The sequence below is a fragment of the Aegilops tauschii genome, chromosome 2 (assembly GCF_002575655.3).
Source record: "Aegilops tauschii subsp. strangulata cultivar AL8/78 chromosome 2, Aet v6.0, whole genome shotgun sequence".
NCBI classification, from domain to species: Eukaryota; Viridiplantae; Streptophyta; class Magnoliopsida; order Poales; family Poaceae; genus Aegilops; species Aegilops tauschii.
In genome coordinates, this window is record NC_053036.3 from 80425860 (window position 1) to 80432344 (window position 6485).

The window sequence follows — 6485 nt, forward strand, 5'->3', positions numbered from 1 at the left end:
CCGTGGGAGGCGCAGGATGAAGATGGCCTCTCTCAAACAACCCTGCAACCAAATAACAAAGAGTCTCTTGTGTCCCCAACACACCCAATACAATGGTAAATTGTACAGGTGCACTAGTTCGGCGAAGAGATGGTGATACAAGTGCAATATGGATGGTAGATATAGCTTTTTGTAATCTGAAAATATAAAAACAGCAAGGTAACTAATGATAAAAGTGAGCGTAAATGGTATTGCAAAGCTAGGAAACAAGGCCTAGGGTTCATACTTTCACTAGTGCAAGTTCTCTCAACAATAATAACATAGTTGGATCATATAACTATCCCTCAACATGCAACAAAGAGTCACTCCAAAGTCACTAATAGCGGAGAACAAACAAAGAGATTATGGTAGGGTACGAAACCACCTCAAAGTTATTCTTTCTGATCAATCCATTGGGCTATTCCTATAAGTGTCACAAACAGCCCTAGAGTTCGTAGTAAAATAACACCTTAAGACACACATCAACCAAAACCCTAATGTCACCTAGATACTCCAATGTCACCTCAAGTATCTGTGGGTAGGATTATACGATATGCATCACACAATCTCAAATTCATCTACTCAACCAACACATAGAACCTCAAAGAGTGCCCCAAAGTTTCTACCGGAGAATCAAGACGAAAACGTGTGCCAACCCCTATGGATAGGTTCATGGGCGGAACCCGCAAGTTGATCACCAAAACATACATCAAGTGAATCACGTGATATCCCATTGTCACCACAGATATGCACGGCAAGACATACATCAAGTGTTCTCAAATCATTAAAGACTCAATCCGATAAGATTACTTCAAAGGGAAAACTCAATCCATTACACGAGAGTAGAGGGGGAGAAGCAACATAAGAACCAACTATAATAGCAAAGCTCGCGATACATCAAGATCGTGCCAAATCATGAACACGAGAGAGAGATCAAACACATAGCTACTGGTACATACCCTCAGCCCCGAGGGTGAACTACTCCCTCCTCGTCATGGAGAGCGCCGGGATGATGAAGATGGCCACCGGTGAGGGTTCCCCCCTCCGGCAGGGTGCCGGAATAGGGTCCCGATTGGTTTTTGGTGGCTACAGAGGCTTGCGGCGGTGGAACTCCCGATCTATTCTGTTCCCCGAAGGTTTTAGGGTACATGGATATATATAGGCGGAAGAAATATGTCAGGGGAGCCACGAGGGGCCCACGAGGGTGGAGGGCGCGCCCAGGGGGTGGGCGCACCCCCTGCCTCGTGACTTCCTCGTTGCTTTCTTGACATGGACTCCAAGTCCCCCGGATTGCTTTCTTTCCAAAAATAACTTCTCCAGAAGGTTTCATTCCGTTTCGACTCCGTTTGATATTCCTTTTCCGGGAAACACTGAAACAAGGGAAAAACAGGAACTGGCACTGGGCTCTGGGTTAATAGGTTAGTCCCAAAAATAATATAAAAGTGTTTAATAAAGCCCATAAACATCCAAAACAGATAATATAATAGCATGGAACAATCAAAAATTATAGATACGTTGGAGACGTATCACTCCTCCCTAGATGGGAGAAGGGTTTCCCCTATGGTCCTTGGCCTCCATGGCGTGGGAGGGGCGAGAGCCCCTCCGAGATTGGATCTGTCTCTCTGTGTTTCTGCCTTCTGTTCTGGTGCCCTTTCACCGTTTTGTATATATATGGAGATCCGTAACTCCGATTGGACTGAAACCTTCGTCGTGATTTTTTTAAACCAAAAATTAGCTTTCTTGCGGCCGAAGAAGGGCATCAACCGCCTTACGGGTGGCCCATGAGGGTCAGGGGCGCGCCCAGGGAGCAGGGGTGCCCCCTGCCTCGTGGCCACCTCGGGCACCGTCTCGTGTGGATTTTTCTTCCGGAATTTGCCAAATATTCCAAAAATAAGCTCAGTCCATTTATATCCTGTTTGGATTCCGTTTGATATGGATATTCTGCGAAACATAAAACATGCAACAAACAGGAACTGGCACTGGGCACTGGATCAATATGTTAGTCCCAAAAATAGTGTAAAAAGTTGCCAAAAATTATGAAAGTTGAATAATATTGGCATGGAACAATCAAAAATTATAGATACGACGGAGACGTATCAACCCTCGTATTGAATTGCATCACAGTACTCATCCTTGTATAAAAACTGATTTTTGAGCAATATCTATCCAGTCGAACTATGAAGGAAGGCAACAAGCTTGTCGAAGGTAGCAACAACTACATATTCCATTAAATCCCAAGAGCGGTCGAGAACTTGACAAATTGCTATCTTTTGTATACGACAGTCACCATGACCGTAGTTGAATGTCAGTCATAACCGGTGTGCTCAACCTCTGGGCAGTCTGAGATTTTTGGAAGTGGAACCCGGTGACGAGTGTACACATTCACAAGTTCCCACTCGCAGTTGGACCCAATATAAACAACCCAATCTCCATTTGCGCCTGCCCAAGCCTTACCCTCAAGCGATGGCATCTTAACATCACACGTATCATTATCAAGCGGCACCAACTTGCACAAGGCGAGTCCTCCGTCGTCCGCGCGCCAGTGAGCAGGGTCACGGTGAAGAAGATAAGGGAGATCAAACCGCTCCTGGACCCTTGGGTTCGTTGTAATGATGTTATTAGTTGAGTCAAGAATGGTCTTGAACGAACCTGCCATGCTAGCCAAGGTTATGACGTCGCACCGATCAATGAGTTCCTCCACCACATCATCATTCAGATCGGGGCAAGAATAAGGGGGTCGTTCTGGTCTGTTCCCTCCGTGGAGAAGACGATCGAACAATGGCAGAAGGAAGGGTGAAGGCAAATGGTGGAGGGAGGAAGAGCGTGCGACAGCAGTTCCAAATCGAGAGGGAAAGCTGATGAGTCTGTGGACGGTTGCCACGATACACGAAGAGGCGCCCCGACCTACATAAACATCGGTTCAGAAATTGTATGAAAGGACTAGTCGTCGTCTCACTGACATGTGGGAATGGGACCACATGTCAATGAAGAGGCTAGTGGGGAGCGGACGGTTGCCACAGAGGTCACACACTGACGACAAGGCCGTCCTGTCAGACCTAGCGCCCGCGCGGGATGGCTTCCGTCCCCCACACGAGCGAAGCCACTTGGCACCCCCACACGGTTGGTCCGCCATGCCGCTAGGCCAACTCCAGCATGTGCAGCTCAGACGCGCGCTCGCTCAGCCCCCTTTCCCTCGACGCCCCGGAGCTACCCAACCACGGCTACGTGTTTTGCGCACCCGGCGGCCGAATTTGGAGCGGATCCGGTCGGGCTTGAGCTCGCCCGGTTCTTGGAGGCCGCGCCGCACCATGGACTGGCCGGGCACCGGGCCGGAAGGCCCCGGCAAGGCTGCAGGGCCACATGCAGGTACTGACTCCTCCTCTAGCCGCTCCGATCTACACCGTCGGTGGTCCACCGGCAGATACATGAATGGCGGTCGGCCGGGCTCGGTGCTGGCCCAAAAGCTCGTCGGCGCACCATTGCCACTCATTACATGCGACGACTGCCCAAAGAAGGTCTTGCGCCGCGTGTCTACAACGCCGGAACATCCCGGATGGGTGTTCATCAAGTGCTCAGTCGATGGGGAATGTGCTACTTTAGCTTCGGTTGTGCTCTTGGATTAGACTTGTTGTGCTAACTTAAAATTTTGTTGTGTAGAATGGATGCACGTTTTGGTATTGGGAAGAAGAGTACATCGATATATTGATAGAGCGCAATTTAGTAAATGTTGTAGCACTTTTAGCTAGAATAGAGGCTAGAGATGACACTAGTGCACTTGTTGATAGAATAGAGGCTAGACATGAGACTAGATGCGAGGAAGCAACGTCTACTTCTTTACACTCGAAGAAGAAAGAAGCACGCAAGATCGAGCCTCCGCAGATCAATAATGAATGCATCAAGAAGGCACTAATCCAACTTACAGGAGCAGTTATGGAAGTTGGATATCTTCTGAAATGTATTCTTGTGGTTCTTGTTTTCTTTGGTCTTACTTTTCTAGTCAAATTTTTGTGATGTATTTCCATGTACCAAAAATCAATGATGAGAAAAAGATATGTGTTTGCAAAGAAAAATGTACGCGGCCTTGATGCGTCCGCGCGTTGGGCGCACGGCCACCGCATCCGAGAAATGGCCCGGACACGACCCCATTGCCCTACCCAAACAGACAGAATCCGGGCAAAACGGAGGTCCGTTTGGGGTCGTGCGTTGGAGTTGGTCTTACAAGTGGGACCGCAGTTGAGGAAACCGACTATCGGCAAACCCCCACCTCGATCGCCGTGCGATGGCTGATTTAGAGAAACGACGAGGTTGAAGAGATAGCTGTAGCACGGACTCCAAGAAATATGGTGTGAGATGGAAGTGGTGTTGGTGGCATGTGCCGTACTCCTGGACGTGAATGCTTGTTCTGGCCCATGCCACCCTACTAGTACTCCAAGTAGTAGTATCGAGGATTTGAGGTGCTGGTTACGTTCAGCGAACACATTAACATATGGCCCACTGTGGCCAAATTTCCTGGAGTCTGTGCTAGGTTAAAAAGTGTTCTTTGTGAGGGTGGGTGGCTGGTCTCAAGTTTAAAACTTGTTGTATTACGTATGTAGACGTAGAGATAGTGCAGCATGTGAAGCTAGTACAAATAGTGTACTATTGTTGATTGGCCTCATCCGATAACCTGTTACAATGCACGTACAATTATGTATTCGGAAAATATTTTTTTGCCTCGTCGCCGCACCCACTTAGAGAAGCGACTTGAAAGCCATTCATAAATTTAGTAAGTTTATCACAGGCATATCATTTTATTACATACAACAGGTCGTCAACCCACAACGACAACGAGAATACATTATGAATACTAAAGTTTACATCACACAACAAATAACAAGCAATGAAATGAACATCAACTCAACCAATCCTCAGTGTTGGAAACGCTTGCTTTGAACCACAAGTGATTCTCTGGGAAGGGCCAGCTAATGTCAATCTCGAGACCAACGCAGGACTGATCATCCAGGCTGAAGCGGCCTACTATATCACGATCAGGGTAGGGAACCACCGCAATGTCCGAGGTATAGATACAGTTGCTTCTCATAAATGGTAGTAACGTTGTGTCAACAGCAGTTGGATCCCCTTTCACCATCATTGGATAGTTTCGTCCAAGGAAGAGCGGTTATTCTCCAAGACAATCAATAACGTACCAGGGAGAATGTGTTGGCGCTAGCAAACTAGTATCCATCCCGAATACCATGCAACGGGTGTTGGAATAGGTCCGGAGAGTGCGACCATGGGAGACAACACCTGCTTCCTTAGAAGTAACATCAGCAGTGGGTTGTATACAGACAAGATGGGGTGATCCATCGAAATAAGTTGCCAGGCGCCACTGAGTATATGGGCCCTCCTCGTCCTCATGCTCGTGATCATCACCATCGTCATCTCCCCCTTGGTTATAAATTTTTTCAAGTATAGGTGGTGGAATGTTCACATGACCTTGGAAACACAAGAAGAAGGTTAATTAGTAAAGGGAAACTTGCTAACTCGCATGCATGTGGATGAAACAATTATAATTACAGTGGAAGACAAATGTACCGAAACTACGACGATCCCATGCAAAAACAGTGCCACGGGTGGTGGCAGCAAACACAAGACCCTCGTATTGAATTGCATCACAGTACACATCCGTGTATAGAAACTGATGAGCAATATCCATCCAGTCGAACCATGAAGGACGGCAACAAGCTTGTCGAAGATAGCAACAACTCCATAGTTCCTGTAATGCCAAGAGCGGTTGGGAACTCGACAAATTGCTATCTTCCGTAGAAGACAGTCACCATGATCGTATTTGAACATGCGTAGAATACCGGTGTGCTCAACCTCTGGGCATTCTGAGATTTTTGGAAGTGAAACCCGGTGACGAGTGTACACATTCACAAGTTCCAACTCGCAGTTGTACCCAATATAAACAACCCAATCTCCATTTGCGCCTGCCCAAGCCTTGCCCTCAAGCGATGGCATCTTAACATCATACGTATCATTATCAAGCGGCATCAACTTGCACAAGGCAAGGCTTCCCTCGTCCTCACGCCAGTCAGCAGGGTCACGGCAAAGAAGATAGGGGAGATGAAACCGCTCCTGGACCCTTGGGTTCCTTGTAATGATGTTATTAGTTGAGTCAAGAATGGTCTTGAATGAACCTGCCATGCTAGCCGAGGTGATGACATCGCACCGATCAATAAGTTCCTCCACCACGTCATCTTTCAGATCGGGGCAAGAATAACATGGTCGTTTCCGGCCTGTTCCCTCCATGGAGAAGACGATCAAACAATGGTAGAAGGAAGGGTGAAGGCAAATGGAGGAGGGAGGAAGAGCGTGCGACAGCAGTTCCAAATCGAGAGGGAAAGGTGAAGAGTCAGTGGACGGTTGCCAGTTTGCCACGGTACACGAAGAAACGCCCCGACCTACACGTCCGTTCGGAAATTGTA